This window comes from Lepidochelys kempii, chromosome 23 (assembly GCF_965140265.1).
Source record: "Lepidochelys kempii isolate rLepKem1 chromosome 23, rLepKem1.hap2, whole genome shotgun sequence".
In the NCBI taxonomy this organism is placed as follows: Eukaryota; Metazoa; Chordata; order Testudines; family Cheloniidae; genus Lepidochelys; species Lepidochelys kempii.
Window position 1 is genome coordinate 267,215 of NC_133278.1, and position 23,498 is coordinate 290,712.

General features: G+C 45.6%; 1 protein-coding gene across 11 annotated transcripts in view; it reads right to left on the reverse strand.

Moving 5' to 3' along the window:
* The window catches only part of LOC140902052 (leucine-rich repeat and fibronectin type III domain-containing protein 1-like protein), a 264,710-nt gene extending 242,387 nt beyond the window's left edge, over positions 1-22,323 (reverse strand). For all 11 annotated transcript variants that reach the window (XR_012155996.1, XM_073321684.1, XM_073321683.1 and 8 more), the window contains exon 1: positions 21,747-22,323. The gene's annotated coding sequence lies outside the window, so the exon portion shown is untranslated. The remainder of the gene's footprint in view (positions 1-21,746) is intronic.
* Positions 22,324-23,498: the final 1,175 nt, after the last annotated feature.

The following is a 23,498-nucleotide window of genomic DNA, read 5'->3' on the forward strand; positions in this document are numbered from 1 at the left end:
ATTGTGTCTTGCATCCCAATGCATTTTATACACACAGCAAGCGCTTCCCCCATCAATGAAATGCTGCCACCTCTGGAACAAAATGTAGCAGCTGTTTAAACTGGATGCTGCAACAGCTGTGGGGCAGGACGTAAAGCATACAGGTATCCAACTGGATTCACATGTGGCACTTTGGACAGCTGGAATGCAGCTACCTGGACTGCAGTTTAGTCGGGACACCGGCATCCATGTCCACCCTCCAACTCTTGCAAAGACCACAAGAATTCAGAGAGTATTTTAGCTCTCTCTTAAAAGAGGGTGGCTCAGATACCATAGCAATCCTTAAAACCTGGAAGCAGTGTAATACCGAGTGTGAGGAAAGCAGGCCACTCACACCTGCCACCACTTTGTGACAAAAAAAGTAGATTTTTAATTTGCAAAAAGTTACACAAATCTGCATAAAGTACTGCATAATGGCACAAAGAGCTCCAACTTCTCCCCAAACTCTCATTCATTCATTCCATGCCCCTCCAGCCTTCTATCTGTCTGTCCCTCAGCCCCTATTAATTACGTGTCTTCCAGCTCCAAACTAACTCATTTAACGCTCCCCCGGAACTCTCACACCTGTACCAGTTCAACACCTCCCTAGCCACACCTCTGGCTGCTTCTACAGCTGGGAAATTCCTGCACAGACACTGCCAGGTCTGAGCGGGGCAGCTCCAGGGTCTCTTTACCTTTCTTCTCCCAGGCCTACAGCATCAGGGAGAGAGGAAATGGAGAGGAACCAACCCAGTTTTCACTGGGAGGCAACGGGGAGAACAGAACAATCCTAAGCAATTATGTGCCCCTCCTCCCCACTTGAACAATTAGGGTCAGCTGCTCCATCTACCCCTTCCCCTATCCAAAGACTCCTCCAGGATCTTGAGTGCACATATGAGGCTGGAGGGGTGGGGGTTAACTGCCTCTCTTGATGGAGGAGACAGGGGAGTGGGGAAAGCAGCCAGAGGCAGGATTCCCCATATACTGGCAGGCACATCTGAAAGCCCAGCATTAGAAGGTCTGCTGCTGTAACAGCAAACGCACTTCCTGTAGCATCCTGGGTTTCCCTTTGGGGGATAGGAAAAGAGGATGGTTTCCTTATCCAAGTGTGGCCTGGTCCTAGCTTCACTTTTCTCCCCATCTTACCCTTCCCCCTGCCCTCCCAGAAGGAATTTTGATAGCTTCCGGCTTACACCCTGTGCTATAGCACCTCACATTCATGAGCAATTGATCACCCAGAATAAAAATGTTGAAGGATAAGAGGACCGAGGAAATGTGCTAAACACACTGAAAGGAGGAGAGTAATAAGAATTAGGTGTGGCTGAAGTTTTAGCCAGAAAGAAAACCTCACAAGAGCAAAGGTGGGGCACCAGCACTGGCTCAACTCCCTGCAGGCAGCCAGACAATTAAAACTGCATAGTCTGCAAACCTTCAATGGCAAAGGAGAAGGAAATATCAAACTCTTGACTTGTAGCTGTACAATACCCAGAGCAGGAGTACCTGTGGCACCTGTTAGGACAAAGATATTCAGGCCTGTCTGTAAAGGCCTATACTCTAAGAATTTAGGTGTATTCCTATCACTTGGCTAGTTATAGAGGTACAAAAGAAAGAATCAAAATCACTGTCTGCCTGTGTAAGGGCCTTCTCTTGCTGTGACAGTCTGAGGCCCTGTTCTTAGGCTAAGGCCTTTGGCTAAGCAGCAGAGGCAGCCATAAGCTAGGAAGTGAACAGTCACATCCTCACATTCCAAACTAGTCACATTGAAATAAGGTGCTATTGGGCTGTTTGGCACTATCAGGACAGGACTGTATTCCTATCACCTCCAGAGAAAGGGAAGTGCCTAGAAAATGTAAAAGGAAACTTAGTTTGATAGCATTCTGTCTCGCAAGAACTCACTTATCAATAGCTGGGATGTGAAATCCTCACTTCTGTATTGTCTTGTCATTATAGTTCCCACTTTGCTATTGTTTGTCTGTATAATCTGTCTGGTTCTGTGATTGTTTCTGTCTGCTGTATAATTAATTTTGCTGGGTGTAAACTAATTAAGGTGGTGGGATATAATTGGGTACATAATCATGTTACAATATGTTAGGATTGGTTAGTTAAATTTCAGGAAAATGATTGGTTAAGGTATAGCTAAGCAGAACTCAAGTTTTACTATATAATCTGTAGTCAATGAGGAAGTGAGTGGGTGTGGGAAATGGGAACAGGGTAAGAAAATTGGAATCATGTTTTGCTAAAAGGGGAAATGGGAACAGGGAATGGGGCTGGGGAAATTGGAATCATGTTTGGCTAAGGGCAGGAATGGGAACAGGGACACAGGTGTAAGGCTCTGTGGTGTCAGAGCTGGGAAGGAGGATACTAAGGAAGGAAACGGGAATCATGCTTGCTGGAAGTTCACCCTGATAAACATCGAATTGTTTGCACCTTTGGACTTCGGGTATTGTTGCTCTCTGTTCATGCGCGAAGGACCAGGGAAGTTAAGTGGGTGAAGGAATAAGCCCCCTAACAGCACCTTAGAGACTAACCAATTTATTTGAGCATAAGCTTTTGTGAGCTACAGTGAGCTGTAGCTCACGAAAGCTTATGCGCAAATTGGTTAGTCTCTAAGGTGCCACAAGTACTCCTTTTCTTCTTGCGGATACAGACTAACATGGCTGCTACTCTGAAACCTATCTAATACCCAGAGCTTATTTCTCACATTCTGGATGCCCCTGGCCCCCACCAACTAAGCCACTATTTTATCCCAAAGAATTTCCAAGATCAGGTTCGCAAAACACTGCACCACGCAATCATAGAAAAATCATTCATTTATCAGGTGTGAAGTATAAATACAAAACAAACAAAACTGCAGGTGAAAACCCACTGCTGCAGCATCATACTGTGGGGGTCTCAGAATTTACCAGCTGGTGAGCCTAGATTAACTATTTGACTTTCACCTCTTATTTATAGAGCACTGCGCGGATACCAAACTTGGATCCGCATCTGATCTGCAAACATGTGGATATCCATGGATATAAAGCGGATATCCATGGATTTGCAGGGCTCTACTTATTTAGACAATTCTAGGTTGATAAAATGCTGCCACCTGAAGGTATTTCTACAGGCCTTGTAAGGGGTGGGATCAGTTCATCTCAGAATGTTCAGATGTCCATATATTAAAATTTAATCCCCTTGTCAGAAATCCATGTACAGAAGCCAGCAATTAGGCAAGACAACCAAACTCTCTTCTCACAGCTTAGAAGCAGCACCTCCAGACAGGTGGTGAAGGAACAGTGGGCAGAGGTCATGTTGCTATGAGAAACTGCCCTGTCCATTATTCTTCCCGTAGGAAGCTTTTTCAATTCAACAAACTTAACAAGAGCTCTAATACAGTTAATGGTTATTAACGTCCTTTTTTAATGTGAATTGGCAAGGAGAAGGAAGCTGTGTGTGTCTATATTATTGCTGGCCCTATAAATACTGTCAGTATATAACACCTTGTAAGTATTAGAAACACTCTGTAAGCAACTGCCTGCCTCTCACTATTGTGCCACCCTGTGATGTTGGTTTCAGAGTAACAGCCGTGTTAGTCTGTATTCGCAAAAAGAAAAGGAGTACTTGTGGCACCTTAGAGACTAACCAATTTATTTGAGCATGAGCTTTCGTGAGCTACAGCTCACTTCATCGGATGCATACCGTGGAAATGTCCGGTATGCATCCGATGAAGTGACCTGTAGCTCACGAAAGCTCATGCTCAAATAAATTGGTTAGTCTCTAAGGTGCCACAAGTACTCCTTTTCTTCTTACTGTGATGTTGCACTCCATATGCTTTATGAAAATATGCTTGGAATGTGAATAGAATGTAACTGGAATACGCTTTATGCGAAAGGTCTCTTGGAAGGTATCCTGACAAAGTTTATAATCTGCTGAGTGTGTTCATCCTATGTGTATGTATGTATCATTCTTGTATTTAAAACTAGAAATATGAAGTTAACTCTGAGGTCCTATTGTAATTATGCAAAGTGTGGGCCATTAATGGTGGTTTAGAATCTTGATGGCACCCATTGACTAGGACAATTGGCCGAATATGGTTTATTTACCTGCAAGCCTTCTTGTGGACATGGGGGCCAGCCTGTGGGTAATGAAGAATGAGGTCTTACAGTGACATGTGACCATGTCACCTGATTCTGGAATCCATCTTAAACCTGGTGCTTTTTCATTTAGAAGGAGGGGTGGGAACCAGAGAGACAAAGGATTTCCGCCTTGGGCCAAAGCTATGAAAGGGGGCCAGTCATAAAAAATCCCCTAGTTACCACCTGAACTGGAACAAGAACTGTACCAGGGGAAAGGATTAGGCCCAGACTAGGAAGGAGTCTAGTCTGTGAAAGAAGCTTATTGAAATATCTCCGAGGCTGAGATTTACTTGTATTCAGTTTCAGCAACCACACAACAAAACACACTAACCCAGGAACCTATCCTTGCAACAAAGCCCGTTGCCAACTCTGTCCACATATCTATTCAAGGGACACCATCATAGGACCTAATCACATCAGCCACACTGTAAGAGGCTCGTTCACCCGCACATCTACCAATGTGATATATGCCATCATGTGCCAGCAATGCCTCTCTGCCATGTATATTGGCCAAACCGGACAGTCTCTATGCAAAAGAATAAATGGACACAAATCAGACATCAAGAATTATAATATTCAAAAACCAGCTGGAGAACACTTCAACATCCCTGGACACTCAATTACAGACCTAAAAGTCGCAATTATTCAACAAAAAAACTTTGAAAACAGACTCTGTCATAAATATAAAGGGAAGGGTAAACCCCTTTGAAATCCCTCCTGGCCAGGGGAAAGCTCCTCTCACCTGTAAAGGGTTAAGAAGCTAAAGGTAACCTCGCTGGCACCTGACCAAAATGACCAATGAGGAGACAAGATACTTTCAAAAGCTGGGAGGAGGGAGAGAAACAAAGGGTTTGTGTGTCTGTCTGTAGTCGTCTTGGCCAGGGACAGAACAGGAATGGAGCCTTAGAACTTTTAGTAAGTAATCTAGCTAGGTATGTGTTAGATTATGATTTCTTTAAATGGCTGAGAAAAGAATTGTGCTGAATAGAATAACTATTTCTGTCTGTGTATCTTTTTTGTAACTTAAGGTTTTGCCTAGAGGGGTTCTCTATGTTTTGAATCTAATTACCCTGTAAGATATCTACCATCCTGATTTTACAGGGGGGATTTCTTTATTTCTATTTACTTCTATTTTTTATTAAAAGTCTTCTTGTAAAACACTGAATGCTTTTTCATTGTTCTCAGATCCAAGGGTTTGGGTCTGTGGTCACCTATGCAAATTGGTGAGGCTTTTTATCCAACATTTCCCAGGAAAGGGGGAGTGCAAGTGTTGGGAGGATTGTTCATTGTTCTTAAGATCCAAGGGTCTGGGTCTGTAGTCACCTAGGCGAATTGGTGAGGCTTTTTACCAAACCTTGTCCAGGAAGTAGGGTGCAAGGTTTTGGGAAGTATTTTGGGGGGAAGGACGCGTCCAAACAGCTCTTCCCCAGTAACCAGTATTAGTTTGGTGGTGGTAGCGGCCATTCCAAGGATAACGGGGGTAATATTTTGTACCTTGGGGAAGTTTTGACCTAAGCTGGTAAAGATAAGCTTAGGAGGTTTTTCATGCAGGTCCCCACATCTGTACCCTAGAGTTCAGAGTGGGGGAGGAACCTTGACATGGTGGCACAGTGGTGGGATTAACCTGAAATCATTTTGAGATCCAGTTGAGATTTTTTGAACTAGAAATACAGATTTTAAAAAGGAATTTTTAGGAAGTCCAGAAGGCAGCTTTGAAACTGAAAGCAGCTTGGTTTCTCTCTGCTTTGTGGCCAAGCAGAGACAAAAGGGGATTATCTTGTGAATTGCAGGTTTCATTTGCCTGGAGGCAGGGTACTTAACTCCTGCAGGGAAATTCACAGTCTTCCAACCCAGAGGTTTGTTTTTTTTTTTTCTTTTCTTCCTAAAAGTAAATAGGGGGTGTGTGCTCTACCCATTTGCCTGGAGACAAAAGTGGCAGGGTTTTTTTTAGGATTTTGATTTTTTTTTTTTGTTTTACAAGGAGCACAGGTTTGAAAAGAAATTTTTTTTTTTCTTCGTTGGGCTGGGTAAGCAGGTTTCCAAGTAGTTGGAGGTTTTTTGCTTTAATTTGGGCCCAGAGCAGAGACAAGGGAATTGTCTTTTTCTGTAGGCTGACAATCACTATCAGAGAATAGGTATTCTATTCCAGCACAGCAAAATTTTACAGCCAAGTTTTGTTTGTTTATTTCTAAACCTCAGGTGTAAAGTTAGTTAAAAACAGAGAGGTTAGAATGACCAAATCCTCAGCTCGACTACAGCTGGAATTAGCCAAATTTCAGGCTGAGGAAAAACAAAGGGAACATGAAAGACAGATAGAACTCATGCGGCTGGAGAAGGAGGTACAGGAGGCTGCACACAAGAGGGAAATGGAGGCAAGGAAGCATGTGGAGGAGGAGAAGGAAAAAGAGAGGAAGCATGTGGAGGAGGTGGAGAGGATAAAGGCCCAGCAGAATATACCAACAAACCCTAGCAATCCTTCTCCAGGTACCACTTCCCATCCCAGAAAGTTCCCCACCTACAAGGCAGGTGATGATACTGAGGCCTTCTTAGAAAACTTCGAAAGGGCCTGCCTTGGGTACAACATCTCTACCGACCAATACATGGTAGAGCTGAGGCCACAGCTCAGTGGACCCTTAGCTGAGGTGGCAGCTGAAATGCCTAAAGAACACATGAACAAGTATGAACTGTTTAAATCCAAGGCGAGAGTCAGAATGGGGATAACACCCGAGCAGTCTCGTCGGAGGTTCAGAGCCCTAAGGTGGAAACCAGACATGTCATTTACCCGACATGCCTACCACATTGTGAAACATTGGGATGCCTGGATATCAGGAGCAAGTGTTGACTCTCCAGTAAATTTGCCCTTCCTAATGCAAATGGAACAATTCTTAGAGGGTGTTCCTGAGGAAATAGAAAGATACATCCTAGATGGGAAACCCAAAACTGTAATCGAGGCAGGAGAGATTGGAGCCAGATGGGTGGAGGTGGCAGAGAAGAAGAAAACTGGTCGCAGTTGGAGCGGAGACCAGAAGGGACCACCCCAGACCACACCCTATTACCGGGGGCCGCCCAAAGCCCCACCTACCTCCCAAAGAACCCTCCAGACCCCTTATCGTCCCACCACCCCGTTCTCCAGCAACCCTCCTCGTCCCAGTGACCCGTCACCTGGACGATGTTTTAAGTGTAACGAGCTGGGGCATGTAAAGGCCAACTGCCCCAAGAACCCCAACAGATTACAGTTCATTGCACCGGAATCACACCAGAGGTCCACAGGCCCAGATACCTCCCAGATACCCTTGGAGCGGAGGGAAACTGTGAGTGTGGGCGGGAAGAAGGTCACCGCGTGGAGGGACACCGGAGCACAAGTGTCAGCTATCCATGCTTCCTTAGTGGACCCAAATTTAATCAACCCAGAGATCCAAGTGACGATTCAACCCTTCAAGTCCAACTCTTTCAATTTGCCTACAGCCAAGTTGCCTGTCCAGTACAAGGGCTGGTCAGGAATGTGGACTTTTGCAGTCTATGATGATTATCCCATCCCCATGCTGTTGGGGGAAGACTTGGCCAATCACGTGAAGCAGGCCAAGAGGGTGGGAACGGTCACCCGCAACCAGGCTAAACAAGCCGTGAGGCCTAGCTCTGTTCCGGAAACTTCTATCAGGACCCAGTCAGAGGTGATGGACCTGGACCCCAGGCCAATGTCTGCAACAGCAGTAGTGGATCCAGTCCCAGAGACCCAGACGGAACCAGTCCCAGAACCGGAACCAGCCGAACAACCAACACCAGACCCCGTGTCAGCACTGAATCCAGTACTTGCAACCTCAACACCAGAGGGCCCCACCGAACCTGAACTGGCAGCAGCCGATAACCCTACACAAGAGGCTCAGCCGGAGCCTGAATCCCAACATAGTGCACCAGCGGAGAGCGGTTCACAGTCAACAGAAACAGCTCCATCCCCTATATCGCTTCCAGAGGGACCAAGCCTAGGTCCACAATCCCATGAGGAACTGATGTCTCCAGCATCAAGGGAACAGTTCCAGACCGAACAGGAAGCAGATGAAAGCCTCCAGAGAGCTTGGACGGCGGCACGGAGCAACCCACCGCCTCTCAGCTCTTCTAATCGATCCAGGTTTGTTGTAGAAAGAGGACTTTTATACAAGGAAACTCTTTCTGGGGGACACCAGGAAGACTGGCATCCTCAGAGACAGTTGGTAGTTCCAACTAAATACCGGGCCAAGCTCTTGAGCTTAGCCCATGATCACCCTAGTGGCCATGCTGGGGTGAACAGGACCAAAGACCGTTTGGGGGGGTCATTCCACTGGGAGGGAATGGGCAAGGATGTTTCTACCTATGTCCAGTCTTGTGAGGTGTGCCAAAGACTGGGAAAACCCCAAGACCAGGTCAAAGCTCCTCTCCAGCCACTCCCCATCATTGAAGTTCCATTTCAGCGAGTAGCTGTGGATATTCTGGGTCCTTTTCCGAAAAAGACACCCAGAGGAAAGCAGTACATACTGACTTTCATGGATTTTGCCACCCGATGGCCGGAAGCAGTAGCTCTAAGCAACACCAGGGCTAAAAGTGTGTGCCAGGCACTAGCAGACATTTTTGCCAGGGTAGGTTGGCCCTCCGACATCCTCACAGATGCAGGGACTAATTTCCTGGCAGGAACTATGAAAAACCTTTGGGAAGCTCATGGGGTAAATCACTTGGTTGCCACTCCTTACCATCATCAAACAAATGGCATGGTGGAGAAGTTTAATGGAACTTTGGGGGCCATGATACGTAAATTCGTAAATGAGCACTCCAATGATTGGGACCTAGTATTGCAGCAGTTGCTCTTTGCCTACAGAGCTGTACCACATCCCAGTTTAGGGTTTTCCCCATTTGAACTTGTATATGGCCGTGAGGTTAAGGGGCCATTGCAGTTGGTGAAGCAGCAATGGGAGGGATTTACACCTTCTCCAGGAACTAACATTCTGGACTTTGTAACCAACCTACAAAACACCCTCCGAACCTCTTTAGCCCTTGCTAGAGAAAACTTACAGGATGCTCAAAAAGAGCAAAAAGCCTGGTATGATAAACATGCCAGAGAGCGTTCCTTCAAAGTAGGAGACCAGGTCATGGTCTTAAAGGCGCTCCAGGCCCATAAAATGGAAGCATCGTGGGAAGGGCCATTCGTGGTCCAGGAGCGCCTGGGAGCTGTTAATTATCTCATAGCATTCCCCACCTCCAACCGAAAGCCTAAGGTGTACCATATTAATTCTCTAAAGCCCTTTTATTCCAGAGAATTAAAGGTTTGTCAGTTTACAGCCCAGGGAGGAGACGACGCTGAGTGGCCTGAAGGTGTTTACTACGAAGGGAAATGTGCTGGTGGTGTGGAAGAGGTGAACCTCTCCATGACCCTTGGGCGTATGCAGCGACAGCAGATCCAGGAGCTGTGCACTAGCTACGCGCCAACGTTCTCAGCCACCCCAGGACTGACTGAACGGGCATACCACTCCATTGACACAGGTAATGCTCACCCAATTAGGGTCCACCCTTACCGGGTGTCTCCTCAAGCTAAAACTGCTATAGAACGGGAGATCCAGGATATGTTACAGATGGGTATAATCCGCCCCTCTGAAAGTGCATGGGCATCTCCAGTGGTTCTAGTTCCCAAACCAGATGGGGAAATACGTTTTTGCGTGGACTACCGTAAGCTAAATGCTGTAACTCGCCCAGACAACTATCCCATGCCACGCACAGATGAACTATTAGAGAAACTGGGAAGGGCCCAGTTCATCTCTACCTTGGACTTAACCAAGGGGTACTGGCAGGTACCGCTAGATGAATCTGCCAAGGAAAGGTCAGCCTTCATCACACATCTCGGGCTGTATGAATTTAATGTACTCCCTTTCGGGCTGCGAAATGCACCCGCCACTTTCCAAAGACTTGTAGATGGTCTCCTAGCGGGATTAGGAGAATATGCAGTCGCCTACCTTGACGATGTGGCCATATTTTCGGATTCCTGGGCAGACCACCTGGAACATCTACAAAAAGTCCTTGAGCGCATAAGGGAGGCAGGACTAACTGTTAAGGCTAAGAAGTGTCAAATAGGCCTAAACAGAGTGACTTACCTTGGACACCAGGTGGGTCAAGGAACTATCAGCCCCCTACAGGCCAAAGTGGATGCTATCCAAAAGTGGCCTGTCCCAAAGTCAAAGAAACAGGTTCAATCCTTCTTAGGCTTGGCCGGTTATTACAGACGATTTGTACCGCACTACAGCCAAATCGCTGCCCCACTGACAGACCTAACCAAAAAGAAACAGCCAAATGCTGTTCAGTGGACCGGAAGGTGTCAGAAGGCCTTTAACAAGCTTAAAGCGACACTCATGTCTGACCCTGTACTAAGGACCCCAGACTTTGACAAACCGTTCCTAGTAACCACAGATGCATCCGAGCGTGGTGTGGGAGCAGTTTTAATGCAGAAAGGACCTGATCAAGAATTCCACCCTGTAGTGTTTCTCAGCAAAAAACTGTCTGAGAGGGAAAGCAACTGGTCAGTCACTGAAAAAGAATGTTATGCCATTGTCTACGCTCTGGAAAAGCTACGCCCATATGTTTGGGGACGGCGTTTCCACCTGCAAACCGACCATGCTGCACTAAAGTGGCTTCACACCATCAAAGAAACTAACAGAAAACTTCTTCGGTGGAGTTTAGCTCTCCAAGATTTTGATTTCGACATCCAACACATCTCAGGAGCTTCTAACAAAGTGACTGATGCACTCTCCCGTGAAAGTTTCCCAGAATCAACTGGTTAAAATCGTCCTTGAGATGTGGAAAATATTGTTAGTCTTTATGCACTTGGTAGTATATTTAGAGATGCATGTGTCTTATTAACTCCGTTTTCCTAGAGCTCCAGGAAGAAATCCCAGCCAGTGTTTCACCCTAGCTGAGATTTGGGGGGCGTGTCATAAATATAAAGGGAAGGGTAAACCCCTTTGAAATCCCTCCTGGCCAGGGGAAAGCTCCTCTCACCTGTAAAGGGTTAAGAAGCTAAAGGTAACCTCGCTGGCACCTGACCAAAATGACCAATGAGGAGACAAGATACTTTCAAAAGCTGGGAGGAGGGAGAGAAACAAAGGGTTTGTGTGTCTGTCTGTAGTCGTCTTGGCCAGGGACAGAACAGGAATGGAGCCTTAGAACTTTTAGTAAGTAATCTAGCTAGGTATGTGTTAGATTATGATTTCTTTAAATGGCTGAGAAAAGAATTGTGCTGAATAGAATAACTATTTCTGTCTGTGTATCTTTTTTGTAACTTAAGGTTTTGCCTAGAGGGGTTCTCTATGTTTTGAATCTAATTACCCTGTAAGATATCTACCATCCTGATTTTACAGGGGGGATTTCTTTATTTCTATTTACTTCTATTTTTTATTAAAAGTCTTCTTGTAAAACACTGAATGCTTTTTCATTGTTCTCAGATCCAAGGGTTTGGGTCTGTGGTCACCTATGCAAATTGGTGAGGCTTTTTATCCAACATTTCCCAGGAAAGGGGGAGTGCAAGTGTTGGGAGGATTGTTCATTGTTCTTAAGATCCAAGGGTCTGGGTCTGTAGTCACCTAGGCGAATTGGTGAGGCTTTTTACCAAACCTTGTCCAGGAAGTAGGGTGCAAGGTTTTGGGAAGTATTTTGGGGGGAAGGACGCGTCCAAACAGCTCTTCCCCAGTAACCAGTATTAGTTTGGTGGTGGTAGCGGCCATTCCAAGGATAACGGGGGTAATATTTTGTACCTTGGGGAAGTTTTGACCTAAGCTGGTAAAGATAAGCTTAGGAGGTTTTTCATGCAGGTCCCCACATCTGTACCCTAGAGTTCAGAGTGGGGGAGGAACCTTGACAGACTCCAATGAGAAACAGCGGAACTGGAATTAATCTGCAAACTGGACACCATTAAATTAGGCTTGAATAAAGACTGGGAGTCATTACACTAACTAATACTATTTCCCCTTGCTAATTTCACCCCTACTGTTACTCACACCTTCTTGTCAACTGTTTGAAATGGACCATCCTGATTATCACTACAAAAGTTTTCTTTCTCCTGCTGATAATAGCATACCTTAATCGATTGGTCTCATTAAAAGTTGGTATGGCAACCCCCATTTTTTCACGTTTTCTGTATATCTATCTATCTTCCTACTGTATTTTCCACTGCATCCATCTGATGAAGTGGGCTTTATAAGGTTATGCCCAAATAAATTTGTTAGTCTCTAAGGTGCCACAAGTACTTCTCATTCTTTCTGCTGATACAGACTAACACAGCTACCACTCCAAAACCTTTCTTAAATGTATTAGGCTTAGACTTGCGTGTTCTGTTTTATTTTGCTTGGTAACTTAATTTGTTCTGTTATTATTTGGAATCACTTAAATCCTACTTTTTATACTTAATAAAATCACTTTTGTTTATTGATAAACCCAGAGTAAGTGATTAATGCCTGGGGGAGAAAACAGCTGTGCATTTCTCTCTAGCAGTGTTATAGACAGTGGACAATTTATGAGTTTACCCTGTATAAGCTTTATACAGGGTAAAATGGATTTATTTGGGGTTTGGATCCTGTTGGGAGCTGGGTGTCTGGGTGTTGGAGATAGGAAACCTGCTGAGCAGTTTTGGTTAAAGTCTGCAGCTTGGGGGGGGGGCACTCAGACTCTGGGTCTGTGTTGAGAAGGACTTGTGTGTCTGGCTCAAAAAGATAAGGGTTCTGGAATCCCAAGCTGGCAAGGAAAACGGGCTCAGAGGTAGTTTCAGCACGTCAGGTGACAGTCCCAAGGGGGTCTCTTTGACCACACACATTACTACTGCAGTCCTCACTCAGACAAAACTAGAGTGGAAATTATGTCTGGGGAAGGACTGCAGTACGAACAGGGCCCTACAGTTTTCAAAATCTCCCTTCAGAAAAAAACCCTCCCCAAAACCATCCCAGAAAAAATGACCCAAGATTGCACGAGTTTAGCTATTTTTAAGTAGATGTACAATATTAGAGCTGGGGGAGGCCAAAACCCGGTTCATAAGGCCCTTACCTAAAAGGCATGAGACAGAGCAGCCAAACATGTGGTCAGAAAAACAGTTTCTAGGGCCCATCCAGCATGGCTCCCAGTCCCATCTCTCTTGCTCCTGATCAGCTTTCTTTTCCTGTTTATACAGCTCAGACCCAAAGATGAGGGAGGGTGCTCCTTGACTTCGCACAGGCTGTTTTAGCTGTAAGCTCCAGACTGTTCCTTAAAAGGGGTTGTATACCTCCTCCCCCAGCCCAGCAGACTGTGCATTCTTTCCGAGGAAAAGAAAGTATTTGATTGTCAAGACTGAAGATAACCAGGAACGTGGAAGTGAGGGCACGGGTGGGGCTCTGGTTAGGAGCACATGTTATTCTCCAGGAAAGGGTTCACTTGAAATCATTTCAGGCAATAAATGAGCTGCAAAGACTGGGCTGGGATTTCTTAATTTTTTTTCTCTCCCTCTTTGCGCTTAACAATCCCTTTAGGAAACTGCTGGGTGCTAAAGAGCTGCAACAAGGATATAAATAATTTAGTTATGATTAAAAAAAATATCTGGAACCACAAGCTTTAGCAAAAGGTGGAGTTATTTGGTCTTGCACAAGATTGTACTGACTACACATGATTGGGCTCAGCAGAGGTTCAGTGATCCTAGAAATGTGTCTCAAAATGTGATCATGACTGATTAGATGAGAATATGCACATATTTCAAAGGAATTCTGTTCCATAGTGAACTCCTGTCACAACTGGGCTGAGCACTGCCAATTTTCCCAGACTAATTGCTCTTCTGGAAAAGGACATAAAACCAAGCATTGGATCAGAGGAGTATAGTTCCTCTTAGTTACAAAAATCAATGCAGTTCCTCTTTTGAAATTATGCTCAAGAGTTCTCCTTTGTCCAACACCTCCCAATGCAGCAAAATTTCACTTATTATACCCACAGAAATGATTCCCCCATTAGATTAGTGCAAATCCTTCTGGAACATGCGTGCAGATAATGACCTTTCCGTTTTCTGAAAAGAATAGGATGAGAAGTGTCTGATGTAAATTCATAGCCTCTCTACCCCAAATAACCTTTGAGGAGGCCAGAGACAAATGGGCCAAGGCAACTGGAAGAATTAAAGTTCTTGCCTGGCGGACAACCTATCTAGTTGGGGTCTGACAATGCTGAGACCTATCGACAGATGTTCATATCATCACAATCCAACAGCTGGCTACTTTGGGATAGGGTGCTATCCCTTTACAAGTAGGTGGGCCTGGTAGGTCACCAGAAGGAGTACAGGGAGTCCTCGATTTATGACGTTTCTGAACTGACACTCTAATTCAACTTACGACAATTGGTTTCGACTTTACGATGCTCGGTCCCGCAATGGAGTAGCCTGCAGTTCCGAGTTATGACGCAATTTTGACTTCTGACGCAACTTTCAGAAACCAATTGTGTCATAAGTCCAAGGATCGTCTGCATGTAGTGATGAAAAGACCTGCAGGCACAGAAAAAAGTCTGGGACCCTATTTGGATCTATGGTGCACTTTGGTGGTTAATAAATTGGGATTTGGCCTTAAGCCCCTGGAGTCTTTGCATTTCCTGAGCTCTGAGATCCAGCTGACCCTGTGTCACACAGTTGCCATGGCCTAAATGTTCAAACATGACCAGTGAGTTGGGGTAATAACCAATTATAATCTCTGGATTTTATACAGTGCTTTCCCTCAGCAGATCCAAAAGAACGTTATAAAGAAGGTAAGCATCATTATCCCCATTTTACAGGTGGGGAAACTGAGGCACCAAAAGGAGAATGGAATTACCCAGCAGACCAGTGAACAAGCTAGGAATAGAATGCAGGTCTCCTGAGTCCCAGTCTAGTGCTCTAGCCATCTGGCCATACTGTCTTCCAACCTGAAAAACTCAAAGGGAAGCCCAATTTCCAGAATGTTCTGAAACTCAGACCTCTTTAAAGTGCTAACTTGAGCTCCCAGAATCCCTAGTCACTTTTCAGAGTAGCAGCCATGTTAGTCTATCCACAAAAAGAAAAGGAGTACTTGTGGCACCTTAGACACTAACAAATTTATTTGAGGATAAGCTTTTGTGAAGTGAGCTGTAGCTCACGAAAGCTTATGCTCAAATAAATTTGCTAGTCTCTAAGGTGCCACAAATACTCCTTTTCTTTTTGCTAGTCGCTTTTGCAAATGTAGACCTGTGTAAAAAGCTTTGTAAAAAGAGAATTGATCTAATCAGCCTGATCACAATGATGTGCCAAGTAATTATCACGGTAGCATTTCATTAACAACCTCCAGCAAAACTCGCTTCAACACCCACTACCAGAACAGCCAGCTAGAAAAAAAGAAAAGAAAAAGGCCAATTATTTTTCACGGGAAATTTGGGCTCGGGGAGGGGTGCTGAAATTTCCCATTAACATTTTTCAATTAAAGAGAAACTGGAAAACAAAATGTGAATACCATTTTCTGTAAAACAAAAAACCCAACTGCTTTCAATTTAGAAAAAACTGAAAACCAAGTTTTAAACCAAAACCTGAAAATGTTTACCAACCAAATTCAGTTTGATTTTTTCATTAAAAACAACATCAAGGCTTTCATTTCTGATGAAAACCCAAAATTACTTTTCACCAAAATCATTTCTATTGGCAATCTCAGCAGAAAGACAACAGACTGACTGAAAGGGACATGGAGGCTACACTTGCCTAAAGATGCAAAAAGAAAAGGAGTACTTGTGGCGTCTTAGAGACTAACCAATTTATTTGAGCATAAGCTTTTGTGAGCTACAGCTCACTTCATCATTTTTTCTTGGTTTGTGTGTATAAAAACATCTTCTGTATTTTCCACAGTATGCATCCAATGAAGTGAGCTGTAGTTCACGAAAGCTTATGCTCAAATAAATTGGTTAGTCTCTAAGGTGCCACAAGTACTCCTTTTCTTTTTGCGAATACAGACTAACACGGCTGTTACTCTGAAACTTGCCTAAAGATAATTTCTCTAGGTACACTGGACCCAGAGAAACCTTGCACAGTCACTTCTGGTCTCATGCTGTACCTTTGTGTGGATGGAGAGAGCATCTGTCTCCAGAGAGGACTCTGGCACCTTTTACCAGCAAATTATTTTAAAGGATGAATGAGAGAGTTTACATCAGAGCCTTTGCTGTCTTATTTTATCTGGTGTGAAAGAGGGTCTTTGTGTTCTCAGTTTTCAGAGTAACAGCTAGTCTGTATTCGCAAAAAGAAAAGGAGTACTCGTGGCACCTTAGAGACTAACCAATTTATTTGAGCATAAGCTTTCGTGAGCTACAGCTCACTTCATCGGATGCATACTGTGCATCAAGTGCCACAAGTACTCCTTTTCTTTTTGTGTTCTCTGTAAAGTTTTGCTTACTAGCTGCCTCCCTCCCCCACTCCCCACACATATAGAGCCCCCTAAAATGGTAAGAACTGTCCTACCTGAGCAAGAACTTGAGCTGTTGAGACCAGTTTGAGCTGGATTGATCAGTTCTACCCGCCACAACAGTTAAGCTCCCAATTATAAACCTGCTAATTAAAGCTTTAGACAAGTCAGTCTGAGCTGCCAAGTTCTGAACTTCCAGAATAAAGTCTCTCTAAAAGCCCTCATGTTTCAGTCACCTAGCTAGAGCAATGAGCAGATTCTTGGCAAGAGCTGAAAGATGTGATGGATTCTCTGTCATTTGGACTCTTCAAATCAAGATTGTATATCTCTCTCTAAAAAATAAAAGGAGGGCTTGTGGCACCTTAGAGACTAACAAATGTATCTGAGCATAAGCTTTTGTGAGCTACAGCTCACTTCATCGGATGCATTCAGTGGCTGAATGCATCTGTAGCTCACAAAAGCTTATGCTCAAATAAATTTGTTAGTCTCTAAGGTGCCACAAGCCCTCCTTTTCTTTTTGTGGATACAGACTAACACGGCTGCTACTCTGAAACCTCTCTAAAAATACAGAGCCTAGGTGGACCAACTTCAAATAAAAAGATATGACCTCACCCACCTGATGTCGCTCATATCGTGGGACCAACATGGCTACAACATGGTAAAAAAATACACTCAACCAGTATTTACCAGCCTGATGCATGACCTTTTTTTTGTGAAATTCCCTAGCCTTAGTTATGCAGGCAATCAGACTATATGATCATTAGGGTCCCTTCTGGCCTTAACAATGAATCCTTGTTAAATGCCTCACTCTGAAAAAAACAGGATGAAGGAACTTATCTGTGAGCTTTGATGTGCAGACTTGAAACACACCTATTAGGAGCCAATCTGCTGGCAGAAATGCATTCTTAAAGGGCATCTGTGAATTGTTTCTAAGATAGCACATTTCTAGTTAGAACAAACACTAGTTCCCAATGACAAGCTGTGGCACTCTGTACCTCAAAACAGCACCATGGAACCCCCATATTCAACACTTTCATATAATTATGATATACGCTGTACAAAGTATGCCTTGTGAGCTATTATTTTAAAAGTCTTGATCTGTTGAACATTAATACCCTGTTAGATTGTATGTGCTATAATTGTATGAGAAGTTATGAAGTTTTGCTCTGTGTGTGTGTGTTACTGAAATATGATGGAGCCTTTCAGATACAACAGTGGAGCGGCCAGACATGTTGATGGCCCACTGAAGGGAATTTACACTCCGAAGAACTATCCCAGCATCTGTATACAATGGACACTTCTCAGAGATAGCATGGAGACAATGGAGACTGCTTGACTCATGTCATAGCAAAGGATCTTTCCAGCAAGCTGGAAGAAACTATAAAAGAGGGGAAGTGACATCATCACTTGGCCTTACTTCCCGCCCCACAACTGAACACCTGGAAACACATCTGGAGGACAAACACTACGGACAGTGGCCAATACCAGGTGCCCCAGAGGGAGTGAACCTAACAGGTAATGATCCAGTGATCTCTCTCCTGCCATCCATCTCCACCCTCTGACAAACAGAGGCTAGGGAATTCATTACCCATCTTGGCTAATAGCCAGTTAATGGACTTAATCTCCATGAATTTATCCAGTTCTCTTTTAAATCCTGTTACAGTCCTAGCCTTCACAACCTCCTCAGGCAAGGAGTTCCACAGGTTGACTGTGCACTGAGTGAAGAAGAACTTCCTTTTATTTGTCAAAGACTGACAAGGCAAGGTGGTCCTGGGCTCAAGATGAGCCCAGCCTGTGTATGGAAGATCTGTAACCTGCTTGGACCGTCTATCAGGGTGAGACACTGCTTGACTCAAATCCTATTTAGTTTATAGGACTTAGGTTGTGCACTGATTTTTATTTTCTTTGGTAACCATCTCTATCCTTTATGCCTACCACTTAAAATCTATCTTTCTGTAGTTAATAAACCTGTTTTATGTTTTACTTAAAACAGTGTATTTTGCTTGAAGTGCTTGGAAAACCTCAGCTCAGGAACAAAAGCTGGTGCATATCCTTTCCACATTGATGGAGAGGCAGACTGGTAATAAATTTACACTGGTCAGGCTTCTGACCAGAGCAAGATGGTACAGGTGTGGGGTCCTGAGCTGCAGGGGGGGTGGGGGGGAATTGGCTGGAGCCTCTCTGTTGTTGGTTCATGAGTGGCTGGGAGTAGCGTTCATGTAACTCAGCTGGGTGTGTCCCTGCCTGTGGATATCTGTGTAAATGCAGTACCTGGAGAGGTTTGCAGCTTGTCACAGTATGAAAGGGAACCCAAGTTGATGGGACAGAGGGATCACTGGTACCCCAGTTCCAGGTTACAATCTGGGGAACCCATCACACGAGCATCCTAAATCCCCCATTTATTTCTGACACACCAAAGGATTCTGATTATAAACTTGACTGTAGCCAGTGCTCTCCTGGGGCATGTATAAATTATACCTTAGATTCTCTCATGTTACGGGTATAAAACCACAGCACAGCCTAAACCATGCACTCACTGCATAAGATGACTACGTGGCTCTGGGATGGTAATGGACTACAGACCTGTTCAGCTCTGGGTCATCAGTTCAAATCCAAGCCAGTTCCATCATAAAAATGAGTCTCAGACCAATTCCTACTGGACAGAGACATAGAATGGGCCCCCTTGTGGTAATCTCAGCAAGGACTGAATTGGCTTAGAGAATTCTCTTTCATCACAGGTGGGCGGGTAGCAAGACTTGCACTGTCTGTACTGTAAGCAGTTCTGTGATGAGGTTCTCAGACAGCAGGGCTGCCAAAGCTAGCACCTCCCAGCAATGCTAAATTTGCACAAAACATTAAAAATCAATGCATCACTTCATAATCTGAGAAGAACTGTAGCCAGTTGCCTTTAAACTATGACTTTTAGGATTTATGGGATAATCAAACATTAATATCCTTATGAGTCTCTAACCACCACATTTAAGTCTACAATGATGCTTCCTCATTCTCCTAACATAATTAGATTCAACTGGCTTCTCAGAAGTAAAAAGCAGCCAGCATATTTTGTAGTAGCTTTCCTGAACAGAAGTGATTTTGGCATCCACTCACCTTTTTTTTTTTACTAAAGAATCTATTTGTGCCTCACCAGTTCATAATGATTTCCTATCAGTTGAGTTAAAGCTCCATTTTAGCCTGGTCCCTGAGCAGCACAACTGCTTTTATCTGAAAGCTATCTTGTACCTACAAGCAATATTTTAATGCTTAACATGGCATTTTAGTAGAAGCACTTCATCTTTATTCTGATCAGAAAGGGGGGTGAAATCAATCTTAACTCCTGATAAAATTTTATTTAAGAAGGTGGAAGATATCTTCAAGATTTAATGAGGGATTAAATGGCACACATACTTCATAGGAGTCTTAAGACACCTGTGCTCCCAGCTGCAATGTATAGAAGGAAAACCTTCACCAAATCAACCTTAAGGAAAAAGCATCTTGCATCCTTAAAACAAACTTTCTTAGGTAACTATGCTATTGTGATGTTTCAAACTCCTAGTAGATAAAGAACCCCATCATCCTCACATTTACGTCTGGGTCTTTTGGAAATGATGCTCCCCAGTGAATGGTCTTGGGAGTCTTCTTCCTATCTGAGCAACCTCAGTTCAAACCTACAATCTATGCAGTCATTTTTTTATTATGTGCATCACCTTAGCAGGTCTCAATGACAATACCATAATCTCTTACAATAGACCCTGCAACTACAGGACACTGTGCAGATCATTTAACCAGCTTCATACAGCAAAGAAGCGGAAAGGATGTTCTGACTGAATGTGAATACAACTGATATTAAAAAAAAAAAAATCAACTATGATATCCATTTATATCGCTCCACTTCATCCTGTCACTGCACAAAACATGAGCCTCACATGGACAACAGCACTGCCTGGCTTATCAGGGTTCCTTCCCTTCAGCTAGCTGCAGCACATCAGGTGTAACCCTGGAAAATGTGTATGAAGTGGAATGTTAGAAACTTTTTGCTTAAATTATATGCCAAAATTAAGCTATTAAAACACACACACACACACACACAGCTCAATTCTTATCAGGCTTTGATTTTGGCAGGTCTTGGTTTCTGGATGCCATTAAAAAAAAACATTTTCAACTATGAGGCACCAATAATTTATACCAGGAACTGTGCAAAGGGGAAAATGAAATGCCTGAGAGAATTCTGCTAAGAGAGTTTTATTTCAGCCGTCACATATGATCAAATTACCAATTACAAGGAGCCTTATTCAGTGTAAAATCAACTCTGACTTGCTCTGGAAAGTGACTCACTGAATAAGAAGCACTCTCACTTATCAGCAGGTGTTTGTAATGTTATGATTGGATTCCATTTCTCTTCAGAGGGAGATAGAGAGAGTTAAAACACTGGCACAAGCAACACAAGGCACATCTGACAATGACAATGCAATTTATCAAGAACTAGGGGAAAAAATCATGACACTGTTAGAATCTGTTCATCCCATATTATTTATCTTGTGGCTGATGCTGAGAAAATGTTAAGATGCTGAGGCAGTCAAAAGCTAATTCAAACATAATTTAAAAATTAGATACTGTTTGTCCCCTTATCAGCTGAACCTGCATCTCTATTTATAGCAGACACCGTATCTCCTACACAGCATACATACAAAGGGAAGATTTCTCTCTTCATCATCTGTTTTCTCAAGCTTATGTCCTATGCATTTTTTTAATAGCATGGAAATCAGGACATCAAGGAAACAACAAATATTAAAACCCACCCAAAGTACTTCTTTCATAGCACCAGCAACCAGAGCTTTCTACAACTTTTTTAAAAATATAACTCTCTCGATAAACATAGGGCCAAGAAATCCAGACATTTTTGTAAAAGGAAGCAACGGCATGCCAGGGCTCCCGACCCTCCCTCCCCCTAGCTTTGACTCTGAAATTAGGCACCATGGACGTATTCCCTCTTTTCCCGATCTAGGGCTCCGAACCAGACGGAGCGGTTCCGAGTCCCCAGCACAGCACGACCAGGGCCGCACCTTTCCGAGGCGATAACACCTCGCAGAGCCGGGCAGCGCTGTCACCCACCGCCCAAGCCCTCCAACACCAGCGCTCCCCCGCCACGCCAGGCGAGGTCTGAACAGCACCGGCAGCTCTGGGAGACGGAAGGAGAGAGAATTACCGTGGAAGAGGTGGAGGCGCTGGCACCGCAGCGATCCGGAGCGGGCAGGGCTCTCTGCCCCCGGCCAAGCACGAGTCGCAGCTGTCCAGGGGCCCCGCGGGTGGGGGCGCCCGGCGGGCTGGTCTCTCGCCGGCCGGTGGGAAGAAGAACAAATCACATCCAGGTTCCCCCCCAGGGGAATCCGGAGCCCGGTGTAAATCCGCCCAGCCCCCTGCAAGCGACGCCGCTACTCCCCCGACCGGTCCTCGAGCCCCCCGGCAGCGCGGGCTCCCCGGCCACTGCGCCCGGGGCAGGCAGGGCTGGGGCGGCGCCCTCGGCCGAGTCCCCGGGACGCGCCCGGGGCTCAGTCCGGCGGGCGGCTAGCTGCGGAGCCGGCTGGAAAGGGGGGCTCTTCCATGCGCCCCCGGCCCAGGCGCGGCGCCAGCGAGGGCTGAGCCGGCCCGTCTCCGGGGCCCCCTTCCCGGCGTCTGGCCGGTCCCTGACGCGGCGCCTCCCGGCTCAGCGGGGGGGACGGCGGCGGCTAGGGCCGGCTCGGGACCGCGGCTAGGGCCGGCTCGGGACCCCGGCGCGGGGCGGCGGCGGCTCCATCCCGCGCGGTCTGACCCCGGCCCCGCTCCTGCCGCCGGGCGCTGCCCGGCCGCCCCCTGCTCGGCGAGCCCGGGAACCGGCGGCGGCTGGGGACGCAGCCCGCCCGGCTCAGGGAGGCTCGAGCGGCGGGCGCGCGCCGAGCACGCGCGGTAGCGGCCGGGCTGCCGCCCGCTCATGAGGCGGGGCGGGGCGGGGCGGCGGCGGGAAGGCGGGAAGGCGGCGGCGGGGCGCGGTGGCTCCGGGGGTGGGGTGGAGGTTGTTTCGGCGGGACTGAGGGGGTGCGCATGGTGGTGTGTAAAATAAGGAACCGTCGAGAGCAGCGGGGTTCGTTCTTCTGCGCCGGCCGGCTCCGAACACGCGTCCAGCGCGGGGGGCCAGGTGCAGACTCTTTGGAAATCTCCCTCAGGGTCCCAGGACCACGGGTTGAAAACTACCGGTCTAGAGCAGGGAGAGCGGGGGCGTCTAGTCGCCGGATCTCACGGCTCCAGAAGAAGGGGAGATTCAGTTGCATTGGGAAATGGCAAACTCAAAACTGATAAGAAGAGGGAAATATGTTTTCCCACAAGGTGTGACTAGCCTGTGGAACTCACTTCTCCTGGCAAGATGTCCTGCTGGCCAAGAATTTAGCAAGGTTCAAAGATAGCTGAGACATCCTATGGGGTTAACAAGACTTCCCAGAGTTATAACAGTTAATACTAACAGTATAGGACAAGAGATATACTCTCATGTCTTGAAGGCAATCTCTAATAGTGGTCAGGGTAGGACCATCATGGGGAGGGTTTTATTGCCTCCCATCTGTATAGTGTGGGGGTTCTTGCACTGTCCTCCGAAACATCCTGCCGTTGTCAGAGACAGGGCTGGATGGGCCGTGTGTCTAGTCCATTATGGCAATTCCCACACTTCTATCTGGAGAGCAAGGGGTGGGAGAGCACATGGGTCTGAGAGGAGTTAAAGCTACAGCATGTTTAAACTATTTTACATTTATTTTTCCCATTCCTGGGGAAACCTCAGAGCCTTCTCCTGCATTTATTCAGTGCAGTTTGTGGAGTATAGGACACTGCTGGTCACTCCTGCACAGCTAATCCCTATTACTGTGGGCCCAAACATTCAGAAATGGTTGTTATTTGGGGTGCCCCAGTATCTGGGTGCTCAAGCTGGGACACT